This window comes from Panthera onca, chromosome F1, assembly GCF_046562875.1.
Source record: "Panthera onca isolate mPanOnc1 chromosome F1, mPanOnc1 haplotype 2, whole genome shotgun sequence".
In the NCBI taxonomy this organism is placed as follows: domain Eukaryota; kingdom Metazoa; phylum Chordata; class Mammalia; order Carnivora; family Felidae; genus Panthera; species Panthera onca.
In genome coordinates this window covers 51,033,223-51,047,649 of record NC_138355.1, presented here as the reverse complement: position 1 = coordinate 51,047,649, position 14,427 = coordinate 51,033,223, and the positions used below count along the sequence as shown (strand labels likewise).

General features: G+C 38.7%; 1 long non-coding RNA gene across 1 annotated transcript in view; it reads right to left on the bottom strand.

Moving 5' to 3' along the window:
- Positions 1–14,427, bottom strand: part of LOC144614815 (uncharacterized) — a 374,779-nt gene that overhangs the window by 248,496 nt on the left and 111,856 nt on the right. The window lies entirely within an intron of this gene.

Below are 14,427 nucleotides of genomic sequence, written 5' to 3'. Positions count from 1 at the left end.
CCATATTTCATTCTTTCTCATTGCCACCTAGTACTCCATTGTGTATATAAACCACAATTTCCTTATCCATTCATCAGTTGATGGACATTTAGGCTCTTTCCATAATTTGGCTATTGTTGAGAGTGCTGCTATAAACTTTGGGGTACAAGTGCCCTATGCATCAGTACTCCTGTCCCAATATAGAATTTAACCCTTAACTTTATCATTCACTTCTGGAAGTACAATGTTAACCTCACCTTTCCGAGTTGTTTGTCAGGTTTTTGAAAACAGAAAACATGCTTTACTTAAAAAAAATAATAATACTCCCCGTAGTCACCAATTCATAGAAATTCCTCAAGAATAATTATTGTGAAATGTTCAAAAAAGACAAATCTATAGAGACATAAAGTAGACTACTGTTGGGGGCTGGGGAGAGATGGCAAATGGGCACAGGGATCTTTTGGGAGTGATGGATATGTTCTAAAATTAGGTCATAGTGATGATTGTACAACTGTACATACTTACTAAAATCATTGAATTTTATAATCAAAATGAGTGAATTTAATGGCATGTAAACTATTCCTCAACAAAGTTATTAAAATAAATTATTGATCGTTTTGAATAAAATATTTCTCCACACTAGTTGTATACTCATTTTCAGCAACATGGAGCTGTACACATGGGAGATGAATAGAGATGCTGAGTGTTAGAGAAAAAGCTGTTGCCATAGTGCAGTTAATTAACATCTTTAATATCCATCTCATTTTCCTTCTATTAGTAAAAGTATCTCTGGCCATCCTTGCAAGGAAACAGTTGTAGTGTTTGATTGTGTGTGTTGCTTTATTATGGTTTACAGTCTTCATCGAAGGAAAAGCTAGTTGACCCCAAAAGGAACGGATTGCCTAATATTTAGGCAGCACTTACTATATTTTACATTCTAGCTATTGCCATTTGAGAAAGATTATTTACCATGACAAATCTTAAATGGGAAAGGAAACAACATTTAACCAGAAAAACGTTTCTGTGCCAGAGTCATATGTTCATTGTAAGAGGAAAAACAAACTTCCCTTTAAAGTGGTTTTAATTATTCAGTCTTTGACGTGATTTCAGTATAATCCAACCCAAATGCTCCGTGACTTTTCTTTGCCAATTCTGATGAGTAGTACAACAACATACTCCACTGTTTAAATAGAATCCTTTCCCTTTCCAGACCTTGTGGATTCCCTACTCAAAGCAATCTGACTTCCCAAGAAAACTGAGTCACTGAACTGGAGCTTACGTTAATTGAGTTTCGAACGTGTCTCTAAAAGCCCCCTTTCAATCTGTTTTTAGAACAAACTTTCAAGAGCCAGATCAACATAACCTAAAATCTCAGGTTCCCAGACTGCCAGCTACCCATATCAGAAGTCTTAACTATTCCCCTAAAAAGACACAAGTTCCACATTATTTTTTTCAATGTCATCTTGCATAATTATTTAATTGCATTCTCTAGTCCACAGTTGTCTGACCCACTGATACTCACTCACTACTCATTTCTGCCAAGGGGTCTTGGTTGTTCTTAAAGGCAAAGGCCATATTCTTATTCATCTTCAAATGTCAAACACATAGAACTGTTCAGTTCTACCCATTTATCAAAAGACATCCCAATGCTATCCCTTTCATAATATATTTCTATCAACATCCAGATATAATTACCTAACTCCTTTTATATCCTCTCTATATAGTATCACTTCTACTACACGTATTATGTTCTGTCTTTTTTTTTTTAATTTTAGAGAAAGAGCAAGCACACAAGTAGCAGAGAGGGGCAGCGGGAGAGAGAGAGAGAGAGAGAGAGAGAGAGAGAGAGAGAGAGAATCTCAAGCAGGCTCCACGCTCAGCACAGAGCTCAACACAGGGCTCAATCCCACGAACCTGGATCAAGACCTGAGCCGAAATCAACAGTATGATGCTCAACTGACTAAGCCATCCAGGCACCCCAGCTCTCTTTCGTTGCATAGTAATCTGATTATTCTTCTTATTCCCCATCATACTGTAAGCTTATGAAAATAAAAAGTATATTTACTAACTTGCATTTTCCCTTCTACCCCCAACCCCCAATCTTACCCAGTGTCATTCTCAGAATAGAAAATGTTCAGTAATACCAATGAAATCAAATAGTATTGGTGTGTATCCTCACTTAAAATTACAACATCCATGAATATCAATTCAAGTGGCAACAACAATGAACAAACATGCTTTATCTAGTGTATTTGTCTAAGAAGAAAGAAATATTTTATTCAATATAAGAATTTCTCTGTGAAAATTTTGAAGGGGATACATCTCTACCAATGTCCCTTTGCCAGAGTATCTTACAAAACTCTCCATCTCTTATTTTTTGCAAGTTTCTATCCACATCTGAGGTGATTTCTATATCACTCAACCTTCTGATACAGAGAGCAGTGTGGTGTAGCAGTTATGGTGTGTTCTTCACAATCACACAGACCCAGTTCCAAGCTAGGCAGCTCAGCAGGACTGTGAGCTCAGCTCTGTGTAGGTAAGCACACTGCTTACTCTGAATTTCAGATTCCTTATCTGCAATATAAAAACCAAAATAATAGTCTCATGTGGTTATTTTGAGGATTATATAGGAAAATGTGTTTACGGCACTCTTTACCATGCCTGGAATATTAAAAGCACTAAAAAATATTGAATTAAGGTACCAATTCAATTTAACAAATATGTATTGAGTGCCTGCTGAGGACCATGCGTTAATTTGTTCTGAGGACCTAGTAATGAATAAGACTGGCATAGGCCCTACTCTTACAGAGTGTAGAGTCCAGTGAAGGAGACAGACACCTGAACATGCAAATGTAGTACTTGTGACAACCAAGCAATGCAGAAGCAAGTACAGAGTAGTTTTAGGGCTTAAATGAAGGACACCCGTAGAATCATAACAGCCTTTTTTCACTCTTCTGATATCTTCAAATCTCAGTGGAAACTCAGCACCTACAAAGTGTAGTCATTATTAACAATAAAATCTATTTGATAGACCAATGCTGGAGCTCAGTGTAAGGTGTCAGGGACCATAGAACCACATCGAAGAACCATCATGCCTTTAGGGCATGCCACATTCTAGGATCCACAAGCACAGTCTCATGGAGAAACAGGAATCAAATCTACACACAAATAGCCATCCTTTTAGATTTGTAGAAAATCCTCAAGACAAAAGCATAATCAATACATATGTCTTCTATTTGCATATTTTCCTATCTTGGGTAATAACTTAAAACTCAATGTGAAGAGAAAGGGACCCTGCAAAGCAGATGCCTTTGCTATGCTTCTAAAACCTGCTTTCCTTATTTTCTAAAATAGCATGTTAATTTTAAAAGGCAAAGTAATAAAAGACATACAGGGTGGTGAATGGAAATGTTTCAGAGCTCACAAGACCAATTTCTCATTATTAGTGGTCCCTGGGGAGTGATGAGAAACTCGCACTCCACTTGTCAAACAGGAACCTGGGTGGCTATTTTACACTTCACTGTACTTACAGCAATCCTACCCGACCAAGAATGTTCTGAGGAAGAAACAACATGAGTTTAGGTAAATGAAGTCTAGCAGCTTCGCTGTTGAACACAAATGACAGCTGTGACGGAAGGGCCTTGAGTTCATTTCCAAAGGTCATGTCTTCTGCCTCTGAACGGGGTTGACCAAGGGCTGCAGGAGGGAGGGCACACCATGCCTACAACCCTTTCCCAAGGCTAGCATCTACCACACTCTTCTTAACTCTACCCACTCTTCCCTGCACCCAACAGAGGGGCCAATGTGCACGTTCTGACCTGTAGCCTAATTCTAAATGTCTTGAGGAAGCACAGCCTAGAAAAGCCTTTTGTGGCCCTTAGGTTCCTTTGATTTCAAATATTGCTCTTTCTTATAATCAAATGCTTTGCTTGACTATGTTTTCCAGGGAGTTGACAAATACCTACAAGTCCCCATTATATTTCCATAAAGTGGCATACTCAGAGTTTTTATTCACCCCCGTTTCTCTCCCCTGGGTTCTTTATAAAAGTGGGTATGCTCTCCAAATGGGAGATTGGATCAGGAAAAGTAACCTAAGCTTCTACATCATCAACTGGAAAAAAAACAGTGAAGTGAAATATCATGAATTACTACATGTAACAAAAGACTCAATACTGTAAGATAAACAAACATCCTTGTAATCAGTGCTCTGGTTCTTGCTCAGCAGCGAGGACTAGAATGGAAGTTCCCCCGCTAACTGCACTGGAGTCTCCGCAGAGACAAATAGCTGCTAAAAACTGCTGGAAGGTTGGTGAAGTCCTAAAATCGATATAATTAAGAGCCTTGAGATACTGAGTCTCAACTTCCTCTTCTGATAAATGAAGATAGTAAAATCTATCTCTTAAGGTTGTTAAAAGGATTGAGTGAAGTCTGAGGTCACTATGCCCATTGCAGGACCTATATAAATGGTAGTAGGAGTAGTAGTATTACCCAGATTAATAAACACTCCATAATAACCTTGGAACATCCATAAACATAGAATGTAACACAACTCCTCAAATATACCGATAATGGACCTGACTGCTACAAGACATATGTGGTATAAGGGAAAAGCCCTGAACCAGAAACTACTGGATCTTGTCAGAAGTGATGTCTCTACACACTTAGCTGGGAGATCTGAGCCATTCACACCCCATCTCTTTCAAATTAGTCATCTGAAAATTCAAGGAGTTGACCTAAATTGTTTGTAATGCCCCTGGAAGCTCACAGACTGTCGTTTTAATGGATTTTCTAGATTAAGTAAGGTCCGTCTACAATATCTGAGAGGCATAATGTCACTAGATAATATACTGGAGGTTTTTGTGGAGGGGAGGGTGACTATTACTTATAAGATATCTCCCTAGAGAACTCCTAATTAGAACACTTGAACTCCTAAATTTCTTTAAACCACATCCTCCTAGTCAACTCTACTAGACCCCACATTTATTTATTTCTGTTAAAAGGAACAAGCTGCTGTGCCAAATGATAAAGAGCCTATCTCTTAGGAGCTGGGAGCATTTGACAGATACTATCACATTAAAACTGTTAGTTGTTGGAGGACAGCTAATATGAAAAATCATCCTACTGATAAGGAATCTGAAACAGAAAGTCAAGTGACTTTCTCTTGAGCACCAAGTGAGTTAAGGCAATTTAACTCTCCGAATTCTATGGACTCATCTGGCCTCCTAATTAGGTAAATGCAACTGCCCAGGCTACTGTGATGTACCCTGTTATGGACCTCTTACCTGTCACTCACTCCTGTGCTTCTCCCCCCAAAACCCGACCCTGGCTCTGCCCCTCCCTCCACCTCACCACCAGGAGCATCACTATGGGCTCCACTATGATCACCTCTCTATTCTCAGCAACTCCATGGTCAAATGCCCTCCTGATGTTGATCCAGTCATAATGTTAGGAGGATTATCTAAATGCCTTCCCTCCAAACCCCATTATAGAGAATAGAATTGTCTACAGCCCAAATTGAAATTGACACAAAATCTGCCTTTGGTATCTATCAGCCATCTATGGGCCCTTATAGCAAGACCCGTTAAATAATTTGTGGGTCTCAGTGCAAAGTGAAAATGAAAGACACTTTGTTAAAAAAAAAATTATGAAGAATTAACACCAGAGCATTTAGGCAAACCCTGGGCCCCAGGTAACTGTGGGCCATGTCACATGCACATGGAGCCGGACCCGCTTCCCAGCGTCTCCTCTTGAGTTCTAAACATATACCAGATGTAGGGTCTGGCATCTTCATCAACCCGGAGCTATTTCCCCTGTCCTCACAGCAACCTCAGGCGATTTGTTTGCCAATCCCTTGTCTCCACAGGTGTATTTTATGTGCCACTGACATTTGCTATTCTCCTGTGGAGGAGGTCGTCAGATAGTGAATCCACTGGATCAACACTGTTATCTGGAATATCATCCTCGCACTCCCATTTCAAATATGGCCTCCATCTTCCTGGCTGCATTTTTATCGACTAACCTATCACTAATTGGACCAGGGAAACCCTGTGTGTGGACAGTGTGAATCTCAATATCTGTCCAGGAACCTGGTATGTGGTCCACCTGGGAGTAGGGCTTGACCCTGGAGAAAGTCTCAGCAGAGTAATGGTGTCTTTTCTTCAGGATGACAGACAAAACACTTAATTTCTCATTATCTAAAGCCAGTAAAACATCTGTAGGCTCAAAGCAGCTCTGCCAATTAGCAGAGGCCACAGCCTGAATCAATAAACTGCAGGCTAAAAATAAAGCCACATGGTCCCTTTGGAATGCTACTTGACTTAAAACAGACCTAAGTGGAATATTCCTTAATTACCAGTGTTTCATAATACTTTTTTTGACCCTTTTTTCTCAGGCATGTTTGATTCTCCAGGGTATTTCGAGGCATTGCAAGTTAGCAACTTAAATCTGTTTCTAATCTGCAGATAGGATTATTCTTCCTACCGAACAACCATGGGCCTTGACAGAAAACAAAAATAAAATAATAAGGAACATATTATTAAGCATATTGTTGTCTGCATTATCAGCTATAACTAGCATCTTGAACTGCTAGAATTATTTAGAAAAGCTTGGGTGCTTTTCATTTATCATCAAAATTCAAATACACATTTCTTTCTGTTATGTTCTTGAAATACTGGGCATCAACTAAATTTCAGAAATTCAAACAAGAGGAATTCACTAAAGGAATCCTTATGGAATTCTTTTGTAAAATAAGTCATTATTCTCAATATGAATAATCATTCCTCTATCTGTGTTTTTCTTCAGATATTTTATCATATTTTGGTGGCAGGCGGCATACAATCTGTTTCTTTAGAGAATGATCCCCAGACTGCATCATTTGAGACAGATAAGTTAGATCCATTCAACACAATAGAAGCCATGTTAATAACATCCAAGTGGTGAGACCAGCTTCTCAATATGAAATTAGTTCATTACAATGAATATAAAGTACCGAGAATGGGGTAGAGTTAAATACAGCATCTTTCTGCTAAAGAAAGAAAAAAGGCATAGATAAAAAAAAAAACAAAAACAAAAAACCACACACGTGCCTAAAAACTCTTGGCTGTTACATAATTTGAAATGAGACTATCAGATATATATCATTCCTTGAGTTTTGCCCAGAAATAAATCAGAAAGGGAATCAGAGAGCTGACTGTAAAAAAAAGCGCAAAATTTATGCACCAGGGTTTTAGCCTAGGCTATATCACAACTAGCTGTGTGATTTGGGGCAATGCACAAGAGACCAGTGTTTTTGTCAATAAAATGAAAATTTTAAACTAGATTATCTCTAAAGTTCCTTTAAACTTTAACTTTCTCTGACAGAAGTTCTATTTTAAAATGGGGTTGGAGAAGCATGTCTCTGATACAAGCTTTTCAACTTCCTACAGAGACAACCAAGATTTAAATATAGAAATACTTCTCTTATTGTAAAAGTCTCACAAAGCTGTTCAAGCAAGTTATTAAAAAACAATCAACTGATGTATATTTTACACTTCTATTTATCTTCTGCCTACTCACTTATAAAAACAGTAAGATGGGATAAATGTCCACCAACCTGGAAAAAAAAAACCCTCAAAATGTAATTTTCCCTAAATTACTATATTTGAAATTTTTCACTAGAGTCCAACAAGTTTCATGGTTTACTAAATATTATTTTCCATAGTTTTTGAAAATGTGTTGGGGAAAAAAATGACTGTTTGTCATTACTGCCCAGAAATTTTTCTTTTTCAAAATAAGATCATACTTCTTGTCTTTCGATCTCCCCTGTCACCTTCCCATTCTGCCCCTTTCCTCAGTTTCATCTACAAAAACCACACAGGTAATTTCTCTTGGCCTGATGTCCAGCATTCAGGATGTCATACATGATTCTAGGCCCCCCAAATTATACCTTTCATAATGGCAATTACTTTCATTTTCTTTTATAATTTTCTTTGAGCCAAATTACTTTTCTTTTATGTAAAAATGTTGTAAAGCTACATTTTCTATATCTGAATAAAAATGTGATAGACTAGTTTTATAGTTATTAAGGCAACCCCCAGATATTCAAACTTGAGGGGGGGAAACATTTTTTGGGTTGTTTTTTGGGGGGGGGATTGTTTGTTTTTTATGATAAAAAGCATGTTATTGTAGATTTCTAAAGCTCTGAGATTGCTTTTTTTTTAATTCTTCAAGTTTCCTAAAATTTAACGTGTGTTAATAACTAACTTGTTTGCATATCATGTCCTTCCAAAGGTTCTCAGGTGTAGTTTTATTATGCTATTCTAAGATCCTAAAGACACATGTTTGCTTTGTTTTATTCTAGTTCCTTATTTGATAGAAACACAAGGACTCCATTGTTCAAATTTGCATGTTGCACAAAAATACGTATTTGAGCAAATTATACTTACAAAGCTTGGCATTTCCAGATATATCTCATTAACTACTACACTAATTGTAGATTATAAACAGGTTACAGCAGAGACACAGGACTATCTCTAAGGAAGATTTGCAATGTGAGACAATTTATACGATAAACTCCTTCCCAACTCCACTCCATAATTTTTATATTAATGAAAATTAGTCAAAGGAACATTAAAGGTAGGTTTTATTTTGGATGAATCTTATTAGAAAGGGGATATATTCATTAATTGTTTAAATATTTCTTGAGCACCTACTGTACCAGTCGCAGCGCTATGCCCACAAAAGCAGTTGAAGCATGGATGAGAAAACTGGGCGATTCCTTTAGTAAAGGAGGGAGAGACCTCGCAGGCCAATCCCCCGTTCTCCACCTTTTTTGTACCACCTACCAGCTAATGGAAGGAACTATTCTTCTTAAATTGCCTTGCCCCTCGGTACCACCTAGCCATCTGCTTCCCTGAGTCCCCGGACATCACATAGACCTCCATAGATGGGTCACATGGGGCTCGGCATTACCATTACCCTGGAGATAGATTCGTTTCAAGATTGTAAAGTTTTTATTTTTTTATTTTAAAATTTTTTTTAATGTTTTATTTACTTTTAAGACAGAGAGTGACAGAGAATGAGTGGGGATGGGGCAGATAGAAAGGGAGACACAGAATCCAAAGCAGTCTCCAGGCTCTGAGCTGTCAGCACAGAGCCCTACACAGGGCTGGAACTCACCAACTGTGAGATCATGACCTGAGCCGAAGTCAGACGCTCAACCGACTGAGCCACCCAGATGCCCCAAGATTGTCAAGTTTTTAAATAGAAATCTGCATCAGAGCCATTTTACTCTCTATGATTAAAAAAATAAATAAATTGCCATGTCCTGCCCTTCCATAGCAGGAAATTCAGATACCTTGCAGAAAGTAACAGGCTCATATTAAAGAATAAGGGCAGTGAGATATTTATGGGATGACAAACCAGACAGGGGTGCCTGGGTGGCTCTGTCAGTTAACCATCCAACTTTGGCTCAGGTCATGATCTCACAGCTCCTGAGTTTCTCTATGCTGACAGCTCAGAGCCTGGAGCCTACTTCAGATTCTCTCTCTCTCTCTCTCTCTCTCTCTCTAAAAGTAAATAAACATTAAAAAAAATTTTTTTAAATGAAAGAAACCAGACAGACCCCCGCTTTGCAACCACATACTGGTAAGCCCAGTATGTTTAACACATATATGGTGACTTAAAGAAGCAAATAGTCGTGATTTCCATCTGTGATAACAAAGAAATACAAAGAAACAAGAACTACAAAGATAAAGATAATAAAGAAAAGTTCCAGTTTCCTCGATACTTTATTACATTAAAAATGAATACATCACATTATTTCAGATAAAAGAAAATATGGATAATGGTAGATAAGACATATCTTGAAATATCGCCTCACTATCAGACACCTAGAAATGTTAGAAAAATACATGTAACAAAATACCTCTCCCCTCCCATTTAAACATATATTTAAGCTTACCAAAAAAAAAAAAAAAAAAAGGAAAGAAAATCCCCACAGAAAAACAGAGGGAATCCTAAACCAGAGTAGTAAACTAGCATTTAACATATGGTTGAGCTCAGCATTTGCTATTTTCAGATATCTGAAGGGTTGGCTTTTAGGAGCCTTTGCATGTCAGAAAAAGAGATTCCAGGCAGCTCCAGGTAGGAAGATGAGCAAAGGACTTCAAAGTGCTACATCTTCAGTGAAAGAGTAGAGAGGAAAACACAGTTACCTGCAAAGACTAATGACAAGGAAACCTGGATTCAGCATAATACCAGGGTATTCTGTGCTCTCCTGGATTTATAATTTAAATTTACCCTATGTATATGGTCCTGGAACCTCCTCTTTCCTCATGACAACAAGCCAAGAAAATAGGAAAGAAGTCCTAGGTTAGAAGTGTCTGGGCTGCCTGACAAAGCCAATGCACATTGTCTTCAAGGAATGTATCCTCAACCTTGTTCTCAGCGGGTTCCACAGATAAACATCATGAATGTACAATAAAGCTAAAGAACACAACCCAGTCCAAATTAAACAACTGTAAGCTGTCTTCTTTTTTCCAGGAGAAGAACTTCGCTTTTCTAGTTGCTAATGTTGCCTTAAATAGACTGGAGGTGGAGGTGGCGGGGGGTGGGGGGGGGTCGGACACTGAGATTCTAACTGATCTCTGTAATCCAGTTGGCCAAGACACAAAAAGACCAACCACTAAGTGCTCAGGAGAAAATGGAAACCAAGCAGGGCTGCTGTTCCTTTTCATTACAAACTAGAGATCAGAAACCTGAAAGCATTACTAATTTCCTGGGAAAGTCAAGAGAATGGATGTAGAGCCACCATCAAATGGAAGCTGTAATGACTGGGAGTTAATGACTGGACTTTATAGACTGACAGAACCACAATTGTAATAAAGGCATCTTTAGAGTAAGTCATTTGAATAAATGCAGACAAGTTGGTAGCTAGTTTTAACTGTTTTTAAGTGCATTTTTTGTGCTGGCAATAGTGTGGGATGTTCAGTAATCCGTTTTTAATTTACATTGTCACCATGTTTCTGGTTTACACAAGGCAGAAGCCAAAGTTAGGATGTTTCTAGTTAGCAGCAAGCAGAGAGGCCAAGAAGAGGAGGTGAGTCAAGTCTGGGTTACAGAATATTCCACCATGCTCTAAGATGTGGGCATTGATGCGCCTGGGTGGTTCAGTCAGTTGAGCGTCCGGCTTCGGCTCAGGTCATGATCTCGTGGTTTTTGAGTTCGAGCCCCGCGTCGGGCTCTGTGCTGACAGCTCAAAGCCTGGAGCCTGTTTCGGATTCTGTGTCTCCCTCTCTCTCTGCTCCTCCCCCTCTCATGCTCTGTCTCTCTCTCTCTCTCTCTCTCTCTCTCTCTCTCAAAAATAAATAAACATTAAAAAAATTTAAGATATGGGCATTGAGTCTATTATGACAGAGGTTGCTCTACAAAGATACAACATGGGAAGGAATTGCAGGCTGAAGGGACAGAGTAGAAAAGCTAAGGAGAGGGGCGCCTGGGTGGCGCAGTCGGTTAAGCGTCCGACTTCAGCCAGGTCACGATCTCGCGGTCCGTGAGTTCAAGCCCCGCGTCAGGCTCTGGGCTGATGGCTCCGAGCCTGGAGCCTGTTTCCGATTCTGTGTCTCCCTCTCTCTCTGCCCCTCCCCCGTTCATGCTCTGTCTCTCTCTGTCCCAAAAATAAATAAAAAACGTTAAAAAAAAAAAAAAAAAAAAAAGAAAAGCTAAGGAGATCAGATCCAGAATTCAAGAAAAGCAGGAGCAGACTCTCAGGATCCTGACACAAAGGGTGGCCGTGGAACACGGGGACATCCACATAGATGGATATCTCAGGATCTGTAAAAGGCAATTGGGCCCTCACAGAGGACAGATCACACATATCTGCTCACTCTAGGAGAAGGGCTATACTTCTTGGTGATAAAATGAAGTTTCTGGTTAAAAAAAAATCAGTACTTTGAGACGTTTCTTAAGCAAGGTGCTACCTACAAAGCACACAGAACTCACATGTTTCTAAACTTTTTAGTAAAAACTACGATGTTGTAAACAAAAACTTGAATACAATATTTTTAAAAATTCTTTAAGGAATATAGAGGTAAAATAATTGTGTTGTTAAAAACCTGTTAAAGACTAAGGAGGCAATAGCTGACATATTCACATCACATACTGTCTTTCACAGACTGTTTCAGTACATCTTTCTTTTCATTTTCTCTACTTAAATTAGTAAGCAGGAACAAGCATTTTCATATAGTACTTAAGTGTTAAGCACCATAGTAAAGGTTTTCATAATTTATTATCTGACTAATTTGTGGTTTATTTAAAGTATACAAAAATATATTCTAAGTTAGTTCATTTAAGTATCAGAGGTACATAGTCAGAAATAGCTGCTGAATATCATTACAAAATCTGGTTTGAAAAGAAATACATTTTTGCCAGGGGATAGAAAATAAAACTATAGAGTTTGTGTTTCCATCTAAATAGAAAACTCTCCGTAGCAGTTAAGGTAGTAACTACTCCACACGGTCTCAACGCAGGTGGTTATATTTACAGACACATCAGAAAATCTCTCCTTTGTGAGAATGAAAACATTGGCCCAAACTGCTGCCAATTGGATACATTTCACTGAAGAACTCCCCAGTATCTATGAGTGAATTCACCAGTTGTTTATCATGCTTCTAGAATATACTTAAAAGTATTATGTATTAACTATATATATTAAGTATATATCATATTACATTAAAGTGTTATATCTTGATTATGTATTTTAAAGACCATATATTAAAATATATAGAACATATTTACTGTGAACAAATGGCAACGATCATACAAAAGAAGAGGATGTGCTGTAAATAGCTTATTTCTTAAACCACCACCACCACCAGTAACCCATTTCTAACATTTCATTATTCTATTCATGTAAAGAAGTTGAATTTTAACCATGCAAAAACAGTAAATATTCTGTAACTATGCACATTTGAACTTGTGTTACTTCAGTCTTAGCTGGGCTGAAATAGAATTGGAATGAATGTGCTCAGGAGTGCATAGACCACAATTAATCAAAGACAGACTTTTAAAGAAAAGAGCTTTTGCAAACTGCACCAATGAAAAGGCTCAATGCTCCTGTCACCTGCCCCTACCTGACGCCTCTGAATCTGTCGGGTCCACCTTTAATTCCTAGACTACCTTTTTCCAGAAAAATTAAAAATGCTTAGGTACCTGCCACAAATATCTACACTTTGTCCTGGAATTTTTCCGGGGCCATCTTATACATAGCCATTCTGTTACTCTTCACTCCATGGCTTTTTGCTTCTCAGCCCTGTTGATATACAATTTTCACTCCATAAGAAGACGTTCATGTTGTATTCTGTTCACCAAGCTTTCCACTGGCATTCTTCCAGGGTGCTACTTTCAGAATTGTCCTGTCCGCTCCTTGCACTCAAACCAGGAGAAAAAGAAATCTCAGGCACAGTGCCCAGAGAGACTCCCAAATGTCCCGAGGTAGGGAAGGAATTGGAGAACTAGAAACCAATGAAAATGAGTGCTATCAGCAAACAACCTGGATCCTTCACAACTGATCCAAACCTCATCTTGGCTTCTAACCTTCAAGTTTGTCTGCCTTTTCTAGTCCCAAACGTATCCTCTACATTTGATAGATTCAATTTCTCTGGGTTTGTACCTCAAAATCATGAAATACAAGTAAAAATAATCTTCTGCCTTGTTAGGCTCCTAAATACCTTTTTTAAGTTTATTTATTTATCTTGAGAGAGACAGAGACAGCATGGGTGGGAGAGGGGCAGAGACAGAGGAGACAGAATCCAAAGCAGGATGTGTGTTGCCAATGCAGAGCCCAACACAGGGCTTGAACTCACAACATTGCGAGATCATGACCTGAGCCAAAACCAGAGTCCAATGGTTAACTGACTGAGCCACGCAGGCACCCCTAAATAATTTTTTAATGTTTATTTATTTTGAGACAGAAAGAGATAGAGCGCATGCAGGGGAAAGGCAGGGAGAGGGAGACAGAGAATCCCAGGTAGGCTCCATGCTCTCAGTGCAGAGCCTGATGCTGGACTCAAACTCACAAACAGTGAGATCATTACCTCAGCTGAAACCGAGAGTCAGAGACCTAACCAACTGAGCCACCCAGGCACCCCTAGGCTCCTAAATACTTTAGGAAATACTCCATCAATCATATTCTGATCTCCTTTCCTGCTATTTTGTTCTAGCATTCCTCAAATCCCACCATTCTCTTTCTCTCTCTCTGTCTCTGTCTGTCTGTCTCTCTCACACACATAAGTTTAGATTAGACATAGGATAAGGGTATTAACAATCTCACCATACTATGCGTTCATTAATCCTCATCTGGAGCTCTGTGTTCAGTTCAGATTTTAACAGGTATACTAACTGAAGAATAATGGTGAGTCCAGAAGTGACCCTATGAGGACCAGCTGAAGGAACTAGAAAGGCTTAACTAGA